A 12422-nucleotide genomic window follows, 5' to 3' on the forward strand; every position below is an offset into this window, starting at 1 on the left:
GAGGCAAGCCCCACCTTAGCAAGCCAGTGGGAGATCTTGTCTTGAGCCTCAGGATGGTGGAGTGAGCAAGTACCAACACCAGGCACATACCAGCCACTATCACCATCTCTAGCTTAGCACTAGGTAAGCCACCAGCCTGTTGGTGCTAGCACCTGAGGTTCCAGCACACAAAACCAGTAAGCAGGACCTTAATCCCCAGCACAAGAAGCCTAGGACTGTGCTCCCTGTGCCTCAGAAGTCCATTTTAAAAGCCAGAAAAAGGCAAAAAACACAAGCAAAAAGTAACAAAGAAAAACAATGACCATAGAGAAATATCTTGGTGACAGAAAAGATCAAAACACAAATTCAGAAGAGGACAATGTTGTCTATATATCCACATCTGAAATCTCAAAGGGAAATATGAACTGGTCTCAAGTCCAAAAAAGCCTTCCTGAAAGAGCTCAAATAAAATTTTAAAAGCCAAATAAGCAAGGTAGAAGAAAATTTGAACAAGTCCTATATAATTGACAAAATGAGGGGAAAATTACAATGAAGAGAACAACTCCTTAAAAAGTAGAATTGGCCAAATGAAAAAGGAAGCAGAAAAGTTAACTGAAGAAAACAATAAGTTAAAAATTAGAATTGATCAAGTAGAAGCTAATGACTCTATGAAACACAAAGAATAAGTCAAACAAAATCAAAAGAACGAAAGAAATAGAAGAAAATGAAAAATACCTCACTGGAAAAACTGGCCTGGAAACTAGATCCAGGAATGATAATTTAATAATTTATTGGTCTATGTGAAAGCCATGATCAAAAAAGAACTTGGACAGCATCTCCCAAGAAATCAGCAAGGAAGTAAAATGGTCATTAGAAGAATCCATAGATCACCTCCTGAAAGTGATCCAAAATTGAAAATGCCAAGGAATGTTGTAGCCAAATGCCAGAATTATAAGGTCAAGGACAAAATACTGCAAGCAGCCAAAACAATCCAATTCAAATATTGTGGAACCCAGTCAGGATAATGCAGGACCTTGCAACTTCTACATTAAAAGATCAGAGGGTTTGAAATATGAGATTCCATAAGGCAAAGGAGCTTGGATTACAAGGAAGTATGGGGACTTCCAGACTTTCCTGATGAAAAGACCAGAGATCAACAGAAAATTTCATCATCAAAGACTAGAGAAATATAAAAACATAAATAGAAAAGGGGAAAGAATGTTATTCAATAAGGGCAAACTGTTTGCATCCCTACATATGAAGATGATACTTATAAAAAGAACTGTATCTTTATTACAACATTTAGAAGGGATATACATAGAAGGGATATACATAGACGGAAGGGGTAGGTTTAAAGAGACTTTGATGTGATGATAAAAAACCTAACTAAGTGGTAAAAGGGGATTGTAATGGGAGAAGAGGAAAGTAGGAGACAGAAAAAGCACACATTTTAGTAGACATGATTTGCACTTGACCTTGTTTTGAGTGAGGGAGAGCTGTGCAGGTCACCAACCTCACTTCTCCTCCAGAGCCATCTGAATGCAGTGACCAGATATTCATCAGGATGACTGGAGATGACCCAGGATGAGGCAAGTGCGGTTAAGTGACTTAAGGTCACACAGCTAGTGGGTGTCAAGTGTCTGAGAGGAGATTTGAACTCAGGTCCTCCTGACTCCTGCACTGGTGCTCTATCTACTGCACCATCTAGCTGCCCCAACATTATAGTAGAGGAAAAGAAGGGAGATGAGCATTGTTTGAACTTCATTCTCATTGGATTTGGCTCAAAGAGAGAGTAGCATTCTCAGGTATAGAAATCTAACTCGCCCTATAGGCAGCAGGTGGGGAAAGAGGAAAGAAAAGGAAGGTGAGATGGAAAGGAAGGCAGACTGAGGGAGGCTGTGGTCAGAAGCATTCTAGTGAGGAGGCAAAGGGAGAAAGGAGAAAAAAACCAAATGTAATGATTTTTTCTCAGACCTTGTCCTACTTGAGTCCTCTACTGCATTTTACTCTGTTAACTATTACCTTCTCCTCATATTTTTTGAGATTTTGTGACACTACTTTGTCCTGGTTCTCTTCCTATCTGTTTAATTGTCCCTTTTCAGGCTCCTTTGTTGACTCATCATCTATATCATTTCCTCCTAGCTGTGGGGTTTCCCCAAAGATTTATGCTTTTTTTATTTTTTCCTACATTTTCCTGGGGACCTCATCAAGTCCCATGGGCTTATTATCTCTACGTAGATAACTCACAGATCATTCATTCTCTCTCACTGGACGTTTCAAATAGATGTCCCAGAGATATCTCAAGTTCAACATGTCTAAAGCAGAATTTATTATCTGCTTCCCCACCAAAATCAGTTCTCTTCCAAACCTTCCTATTTCAGCTAAAGATACTATCATGCTTCTCATCACTAAGGTTCCATAACCTTGCCATCATCCTTCACACTTGACGTTCATTCACCCTATATAACCAGTTGGTTGTGAAATGTCATACTTTCTACTTCTCCATCTGCTCTTGTATCCAATCCTTTCTCTCTACTTATACCACTACTTGTATTCTCCTGCTTAGACTACTGTAAAAATCTCCCAATTGGTCTCCCAGTCTCAAGTCTCTCTTTTATTCCAGTTTATGCTCTATACAGCTACCAGAATGATTTTTCATATGTATAGAATAGGCCATATCACTACCCTCAGTAACCTCCAGTGGCTTCCTATAGCTTCTGAGAAAAATGTTTACCTTCTGTTTGACTTTCAAAGCCCCTTAACAACAAGGCCCTAACCTATCTTTCTGAGATATAGTGTACATTGCATCTCCTGGTTTCTGTCCTACCTATCTGAGCATTCCTTCTTAGTTTTCTTTGTTGGATTTTCATCCAGGTAGCACCCTCTAAACACATATCCTCCGAGGCTCCCTCTTAGACCCTTTTGTTCTCTTCTTGGTGATCTCCTCAGCTTCCATGGATTTAATTATGTGTTTCAATGCAGATAATCTGCATATCTATTTTTTTAGCCCTAATCTCTCTCTCTTGATCTTTAATCTTATGTCTTCAGCTGCCTATTGGACATTTCAAACTGTGGGTCTTTAAGACATTTTCAAACTCAACCATGTCCAAAACTGAACTCATTATCTTCTCCCCTCACCATGTTTTCTTGACTTCCCTATTACTATTAAGGGCACCACTATTCTCCTAATTATTCAGGCTTCCAACCTAGTTGTTATCCTTGATCCCTCAGTCTCTTTCACCTTTCCCCGTTGCCTTCTGGCTCAGAGTGAATGTAAAAAGTAACTATTTCTTTTTTGGCCAGCAATCCTTAGTTTGATTTATTGTTATTACTATTATTAAAGAGCACCAGCCCTTGACTCACATCTGAATGGGCATTGCCTCCCTCAAAGTGAGAAACTGAAAAGACCCTAGCTTAAAAGGGTCAGGATCTCCCATTGCATCCTGGGCCATCTGTAATCATCCTGATGGATATCTGGCCAGGGACCCAGATGGTTCTGGAGGAGAAAGTGAGGCTGGTGACCTTGCACAATCCTCCCTCACTCAAATCAAAGTCATCTCCCTGATGTCATGGTCCTCTTTGAGAACGAAGGACAAAAACCACACACAACCACATTTCTTATTAAGTCTTAATCACTGAATGGGCATTGCCTCAGTCAAATTAAAGACCTTAGTTTGAAAAGGTCAAGGTTCCTCACTGCATACTGGGCCACCTCCAGTTATCCTGATCTCTATCTGGGAACTGGATCCAAATGGTTCTAGAGGAGAAAGTGAGGCTGGTGACTTTACACAGCCCTGCCTCACTTAAATCCAATTCACCTGCATGGGCATGGCATCACCTCCCTGATGTCATAGTATTCTTCAAGAACAAAGAACAAACAGCAATATCCTGGTCTCTGCAGTCTAAATTGCAACTAAATTGTCCCTCTCTGCTTCTCACAAACAACATTTCATCTCACATCTTCTACAGCCATATCCCATGCATGTACTTCTTCCTTGCCTCTGCCTCATAGGACACCTCTTCCTTTAAGCCATCACCTTCCATGTGAGGACTTTCCTGATTCTCCAAACTACTAGTGCCATTTCTCCCTATCTTGCATTTAACTGCTATGTGTGTATTTTTCTCTTTATATGTTTTATGTATATGGGAAGAGTAAAAACCATAATCATTTTGGAAATTTTGATGGACTAATAATGTTGTTTGTACTTCACTTTCAAAGAGAATCAATGACATCAAAGGTAAAGTCTTGATTTGTTCATAAATTGGATTTAAGTGAAACAGAGTTGTGTGAAGTCATCAGCCTCGCTCTCTCTTCTTCAGTCATCCAAGTCCAGTGGCAGGACAAAAGTCAACAGGACCAGAGATAGCCCAGAATGCAGTGGATGACCTTGGCAGCTTCAAAGTCTGACCAAGCTCTAAGTGCTCCAAAGCACCTGCTTCAACTGCCATCATGACCACTGGAACAAATTGTTCTCATCCACCTGTTTCACTGGAGGAAGTCTTCATAAGCTTAGAGTAGACCTCCTCCTAACTTACTGAAAGGTTGGTTGGACAATTTTGCCAGTGTACTGGCTGCTGTACATGTCACACTTCTTGGAGCCACAGGTGAAAGTTGAGTGCAGGTAAAGACCAAAGGTGGATGAGCAGCCTTGAAAAGGGTTTGACAAACCCTCCCACCAGAAGTGCTAATCCTTCTTGAACACCCCATATACCCTAAAATATTAAGACTAAGAACATAGGGACCACCTCCCCTTTTCTCCCATCCCCAAGAATTATAGACTAATAATAGACAGTCCCCAAATATTAGTGAAGAAGAAATATAACATAAACTTTGCAAGAATACAGTAAAAGCATATGGTCTGACGCACTTTCATAACAAGTACTTGTTGTCCATAGATAAGAGACACCTAAGAGATCTAAACGGTTATCTCAGCCCAGCAGTTTTGTCTAAAGAGATCTCTTTCACAATTGTTAAAATATTAAGTCATCTCTTCTTGTCTCCTGCCCTTGAACAGGGAATGTCTTTTCATTCTGATAATAAACCTTGCCATCTGAATGGTAAATATTCTCCCCGAAACCCTTCCTTTTCTTCCTTAAATGATTACCCTATTTTCTAGTCCTTCTACTGTGGAGGGTGTCATCTATCCTAAATTTCCAAAGAAAGCTACCAGTTGGCTGTGTATTCTAAGGGGGCCTAAAATGTCACAAAAGCTAAATCTGCATTCAAGGAAGCAGAAGGTTTTATTAGCAGTTTCCTTAGCATGTTAATATATTTCTCTGTTTTCAGGTTGGCCTCCTATCTTTGATCCACAGTCTCCAAGTCCTGCTGATGAATGTGCTTTTCCCAAGAGGTAACATTTCTCTCCATACAGAAATTCCTTAACATGAGAGAGGATTGCTCAGTTTTTAAAATTTGTATTCCTACTACCTAGCAGAATGCCTAACAAATAGTTGAGCTGATGCTTAATAAATGTTTGTTGACTGACTGATTAAAAGGAAATAGAGTGACAGTTTCAAGAGACACTTTGGAAGAAAGATTCATAGAACTTGACAGCTGATTGGAAAGGAGAGGCAAAAAAGCAAAAAGAACTAATTCTTGTTTTAAAGTTTTAGGTCTGGGAGACAATCAATAAAAATGAGGGAGTGAAATAGAATTTTGGAGGAAAGATGAGTTTTGTTTCATACACATTGGCTTTAGAGTGTTTAAAACATCCTGAATCAGAAAATGTTCGAAAGTGCAGTTAGAATAGGAGACTAGAACCAAGGAGTAAGGTTAGGGCTAAAAAGACTTAAGACTCACCTGAATGGAGGTGAGAATTAAAGTCATCAAAATATAGTATAATAGAGTGAAAAAAACAGGGGATTTGGAGTTGAGTATGCAAAATATGCAAGGGCTGGAAGAAAAAGGGAAAAAAAATTGGAATACTGATTTTAAGGAAACAAATTGGTCAAGATTATATCTAAGGGTCCAAGGATCTAAGCTCCCCACTCAAGATTGCAAGAGTAGCAGGGAGGTCTAGGTCAGACAGCTTGCTGATTTAACATGCTTTCATAGCCTTTTTCAAGCAATGCTCAGAGCAAGCCTTTTAACAGGGAAATCAAAAGATAGGAAGGATTTAGGACTGTAGACTGACAATAAACACAATAAAAAGTTGAAGAAATGAAAAAAACCCAAGGCATTAATGAGTGTGATAATGAAATAGCTGACTGGAATTCATGGAAACCAAATGGAGCTAGAAAAGGACAAAGAACTAGAGAAATGCTGAGGGATCTAATGACTGAAAGGCTTAATTAATGAACCTAAGAAACCTCTTGTGAGTATGACAGTGGCAGAGGGGGCATCTAAGCTCTGATGAAAAGTTATCTTCTCTATTGAATATTTTGTGACTCAATAACTTGCTTTTTATCAATCATTAATTATGCATTCCCTATATGGCAGCCTTTATTTAGTCTGTCACATAGTATTCCCTTACTGTTAAACTCTCCAGGGTAGTTAGAACAATCCTGAATACAGATCAGTAGTAAATTACCATTTCTGCCAAATCCTAGGATCCTTGATTTAGAATTGGAAGAGTCCTGAGGCCATCTAATCTAACCCCCTTAATTTTACAGATGAAGAAACTGAGACTAAAATTAGGTAAACTGTTTTTCTAAGGTTCAAAAGTAACAAATATAGGTTGATACAGGTTCAAAAGTAACAAAAAAAAATGGATTCAAACTCAGTTTTGAATCCATCGTGCCTTCCACCATACTACATTGCCTCTCTGTTAATCATTCTTTGTCCCTTTGGCCCCATCCCCTCTCAGACTCTCTAGGCCTTTGTTCCTGAAACCATCCCTCTCTCTGATCATGCATCTTCCTTCTGACCTCCACTGACTTCTTCTCATCTGTCTACAAGCATCTTGGTTTCTGCAATTCTTAAAAAAAAATTGAACCTATAATAATCTTTCCTTCCCTCCTGAAAAAGACCTCTAAATACAACTCTTTCACTTTGTCAGTATTCTGTCCTACAACGAGGATGCTATAATCATCTCCATTTTAGAGCTGAGGAAACTGAGATAGGCAAAGGATAAGTGACCTGCCCAAGATCACACAGTTAGGAAGTATCTAAAGCTGTATTTCAACTTGGCTCTTTCTGACTTCGGACACAGAGCTCTAGATATTACACCACTGAGCTGTTTTCAATGTCCATTGAAGTTCCTTCCAGCTCTAAATCAGTTATCCCAGAATCCTCAGGAAATGGAAATATGGGTAACTATATTTGAACAGAGAAGATTAAGCTAAAATTCAACAAGTTACTCTGATTTTTTTTTTTGAGGGGAGAGTGTAAATGCGATCAAAATTTTTTTGCTGATATGAGGGAACAAATAGGTTGGCTTCTGTCCTTGGCCATTGTGTGTTCATCTTTCATTGCCAAAGAAGACCATGCCATCAGAGAAATGATGGCATGACTTACACTTGACTTTGCTTTGAGGAAGGGAGGGCTGTACAGGTCCCCAGTCTCACTTCTCCTCCAGAACCATCTGAATCCAGTGACCAGATAATCATTAGGATGACTGGAGATGACCCAGGATGAGGCAGCTGGGGTTAAGTGACTTGCCCAAGGTCACACAGCTAGTGAGTGTCAAGTGTCTGAAGTGAGATTTGAACTCTGGTCCTCCTGACTCCTGCACTGGTGCTCTATCCACTGCACCACCGAACTGCCCCTTTGGCCATTAGGTCTATTTCAGCTGAGTTCTCTGAAGGGCTTGAATTAGATGTGATAAACAAGTGTCCAGTGCTTTTATTATTTGGTTATGGAATTTAAAAGGCACTGATAGGATTTTGGCTTTTCAGGAGAGTCACAAGCAAGAAGTAAGGACATTCTGGTATTTTGAATTTCAAATCCTACCCAGTTTTGATCACTGAAGCTTTGTTCTCTCTAATCATACTCAGTAAATCAGTCACCTCAGTGATGCCTTTATTTAAATTTAAGGCATTGAAATCACACCTCTGATACTGACAACAAAGCACACCACAAGCTGAGATTTTTGACTTAGTGGAAGGGGTTCTTGCACTCCTGCTTTTCTTCTTAAAATTTTAGTAATAATGAAACTGAGCTCATCAGTATTCTGGGTGAGTCTGCCAAGGAGGAAACATAAGCAAGCCTTGGATTTTTAATGCTATCAAATGCTTTCTTTACAAAGGTACATTAACACAACACTGAATTCTTTTTTAAAAAATGTTTTTAACTTCTGTCTTTACAAATGACTGCAGCATGATACTCATTTTTATTTCTTGGGAAACTATTGTATCCTCAGGGCCATAGAAGAACACTTATAGAACACTGTGTTTAAAATGTTGGCCTTTGTTTCTGGAGTTTTGCATTTTCCAAAAGACAATTTCAGGGATTGTTTTTTTTTCTCTTTCCTCTTTAGCACAGCATCTGTCCTCTGACAAATTTAAATACTGAAGAGGAAGGGGAACAGGCATTTATATAGGGCCTACTGTGTGTCATGCATTGTGCTAAGAGCTTTTTATAAATATTACCTCATTTGAGCCTCACAGTACCTCGGGAGGTAGGTGTAGTTATAGCGCCCATTTTATAGATGGAGAAACTGAGGCAAAGAGGTTAAGTGACTTGCCCAAGTGCTGTCCAAGACAGCAAGTGACTCATCAGACCAGATCTGAAGGTCTTCTGGACTCTGGGCCTAGCACTCCACAGCACCACCATAGATTACTGGATTCTCCTCCTTCCTCCCCTCTCCCACTGTTTGAGAAAACAAGCAGTTTGATCTAGGTTATACATATGCAGTCATGCAAAACATATATATTTCCACCACTGTAATGTTGTGAAAGAAAACAGACAAAAAAAACACCCCAAGAAAGATAAAGAAAGCAAAGAAAAAGTACGCTTGGATTCGTGTTCAGACTCCATCAGTTCTTTCTCTGGAAGTGGATAGCATTTTTCATCATAAGTCCTTTGCAATTGTCTTCGATCATTGTATTGCTGAGAAAGCTAAATTATTCAAAGTTGGCCACTGTACAATATTGCTATTACTGTGTACAATGTTCTCCTGGTTTCATTCATTTCACTTTACATCCATTCATGCAAGTCTGAGTTTTTCTGAGAGCATTCTGCTAATCATTTCTTATAGTACAATAGCATTCCATCACAATCATATACAACAACTTGTTAAGCCATTCCCCAATGGAGGGGACATTCCCTCAGTTTCCAATTCTTTGCTATCATTAAAGGAGCTGCTATAAATATTTTTGTCCTTTTTCCTTTTTACAAATCTCATTGGGATACAGAACTAGTAGTGGTATTACTTCGTCTGGGTATAGTTCCAAATTGCTCTACAGGATGGCTGAATCAGTATACAACTTCACCAACAGTGAATTAGTGTCTCAATTTCACCACATATCCTCCAACATTTGTTATTTTCCTTTTCTGCCATATTATCCAATTTGACAGGTGTAAGGTGGTAGCTCAGAGTAGTTCAATTCATATTTCTTTAATTGTGATTCAGAGCATTTTTTTCATGTGATTATAGATAGCTTTGATTACGTTGTCTGAAAAGTGCCTGTTCATATCCTTTGACCATTTATCAAAGTTTTTTATTTTTATATATTTGGCTCTATTCTTTCTATATATGTTTGATAAAGGAGGTCTTTGTCAGAGAAGCTTGTTCTAATTTTTTTTACTGTTATGATTATTAACTATGTATTTCCTCCAGCCTATTTTCCCCTGCCTATCCTACTCTCTCCTTTAACCCTGTCCATCCTCAAGAGTTTTGTTTCTTTTACTTACCCCAATCCATCCTCCCTTGTATCACCACACTTCCTTTCTCTTACCTCCTTCCCCTCCCACTGTCCTGTAGATCAAGTAAGTTAGATATCTATACCCAAGTGAGTGTGGATGCTATTCCCATTCTGAGCCAATTCTGAGACCAAGGTTCACTCACTCTACCCATCCACCCCACTCACCTCCTTCATCTTCCCCTCCACTGTAAAAGTTCTTTTGTGCCTCTTTTAAGTAAGAAAATTTATCCCATTCTACCTCTCCTTTTCCCATTCTCCCAGGTCTGCTACTCAAGAATTTGTCTTGAGGCAGTATTTTAAAGACATTTAGAAGGGAATTTGGGAGAATTTAGGCAAGTCCCTGCCTTTCCCCCACTATCTTGGCTCCAGCCCCCTACTGTTTTTTAGAATCCCTAGTTCTCTTCAAAGCTCATTCAAGTACTCTCTCCTAAGTGAGGTCTTCCCTGATCCTCCCAGCAGCTAGTACTCTCTCCTCCCAAAATATCCCTTATGTATTTTGTGCACATTTTATATATTTATTTTGTATAAACTCATAGATACACGTCTCCTCTTGTAGAATGTAAACTCTGTGAGATAATGAAGTATTACATTTATTTTTATCTTCAGTGACTAGCAAAGTACTAGGAAAATAGTAGGTGTCTAATAAATGATGACTGACTGACAGTTTAATAGTGGAGTCCACATGTGGCAGTTCTAGTACACATAAATAGTGCTACCAAGAATAATGCCATTGATCTTACACCTTCCCTGCTGATGTTTGGGTGAGAGCCATATTTGCACATTGACATATGCTTTGTTGTTCATCCTTTGTTTATGATGCTTTGGAGTCAAAGATGATGGGGAATGAGACAATGACTCATTACTACTGTATCTTTTAGCAAAGGGATATACCTAAGAAAGGCTTCAGCCCAGCTGAAAAAGAAGTAATATAAATACCGAATTCAATTAACATCTTCAGCAAAGAGAGAATTCTGTTAAGATATTTTAGCTTGCACAGAATACCCAAGGTAGCCGACTGATGGAAATTCATTTGATACCAAGTAGTTCAAAGACTAGGCAACTAGCCAGTCTACAAAAATTGTTTGAGAAAATAGTTTTAGGTCAATAACAAAAAACCCCCCAAAACCAACAAACCATCACAACCACCTACCATTTATCAGAGAATTATAGTTCATTTTGAAAAAGAGGAAAAGAATGATGTGTACTTAGCTTAACAGATTCTAAGACATGATAATAATCTCAACTAACGCAGTGGTTGTTTGAGTAGGGAGACAGGAAGTAGACACAGAGAGATTTGGTAACTGAATTGATCTGTGGGGTCAGAGTGGGGAGTTGAAGATAATGATGAGGTTATAAATCTGGGAGGCTGAAAGAATGGTTGTGCCTTCAACAGAAATAGGTAAAAAGTTAGTTAAAGCTTTGAGTGCAAGATGTCTCTAGGACATCTAGTTTGAAATGTCCAGTAGGTTGTTGGTGATATAGGATTTTTCATTTATAGATGGATAGATAGATAGACGGACAGACAGACGGACGGACGGATGGATGGAGAGAGATGTGATGTTTAAAAGTTTAGGACATAGTTTCTAGGTAATTAATCTTTTGTTTTAAAAAGGTCAGTAGCACTCTCAAAAGTGAAAGACCCCTCATAGAACCCACTCAATACTTGTCCTAGAAATATAAGTCCTTGGAAGGAAGGGGCGGGGTGTTCCAGAGGGTAGCAATCAATTCTGATTGATTAACAAGCAATGATAGAGAATAAATATTATGAGAGGTGTTATTACAGTGAGGGTCTTGGGGAATGTAACACTGAGTATCCAAATCTTCGTCAAAGAGACATCAATTTCCATATCATCTGTCTGACAAAAGGGACACTTTATATTTCCTCAGACATTCTGAGTAAACACAACGAACAGGAATCTATACATTTGCCAAAACTTAAAATTTCTTTTACTATCTTCGATTAGATCTTAGTCATGCTGCCTGGATAAGTCATTGAAAAAAAAAGATTGCCCACACTGTTTGATTTCTAGGTGAGGGAGTAAAAAAATAGAAAAACCTTAGGAAAACAAAATTCAAAAATTAGTCATTAATACATGAAAAAAATTATTATTTCTCTCAGATCCATGAATCATAAGAATAAAGATGATAATCAAACACGTGGGTGCTGTTGAGGTCACCAAGAGGATAGAGAAAAGAAGGGCATTAAAAGGAAAGCCCTGGAGAACACTCAGAGTTAGGAAATAAAATTAAGTGATAAACCAGCAAAGAAGGCTGAGAAGGAGGAGAACGAGGAGAGAAACAAATGTTATGAAAACCCAGACTGGTAATACTATAGCTCTCACTGGGAACATGCTGGTTACAACAAGCTTACTCTCAGGAGTAGAACATTGAGCCTGAGGACGCTCAGCAGATAAGACATTTGGGCTGAAGACAGGTTCTGAGAACATTCTACATATAACAGACTTGGTTTCTGGGGAAGCCCATCTATTCACTGAACACTCAGAGGAAAAGATACATGTGGCAGGAGATACTCTGGGAAAATTACAGATACTAAAGGCTTGCTCTGGGTAGCATATCTACTCTCTGAACACTGAGGAAAAGATACTTGTGACAGGAGACGCACTCTCCGGGAACATTCC

The 12422-nt window shown here is 38.9% G+C and overlaps 1 long non-coding RNA gene across 1 annotated transcript in view; it reads right to left on the minus strand.

Annotated features, from left to right (window-relative positions):
• LOC140506754 (uncharacterized) overlaps positions 1-12422 on the minus strand; it is a 117671-nt gene that overhangs the window by 13163 nt on the left and 92086 nt on the right. The window lies entirely within an intron of this gene.

This window comes from Notamacropus eugenii, chromosome 5 (genome assembly GCF_028372415.1).
Source record: "Notamacropus eugenii isolate mMacEug1 chromosome 5, mMacEug1.pri_v2, whole genome shotgun sequence".
Taxonomy (NCBI): Eukaryota; Metazoa; Chordata; class Mammalia; order Diprotodontia; family Macropodidae; genus Notamacropus; species Notamacropus eugenii.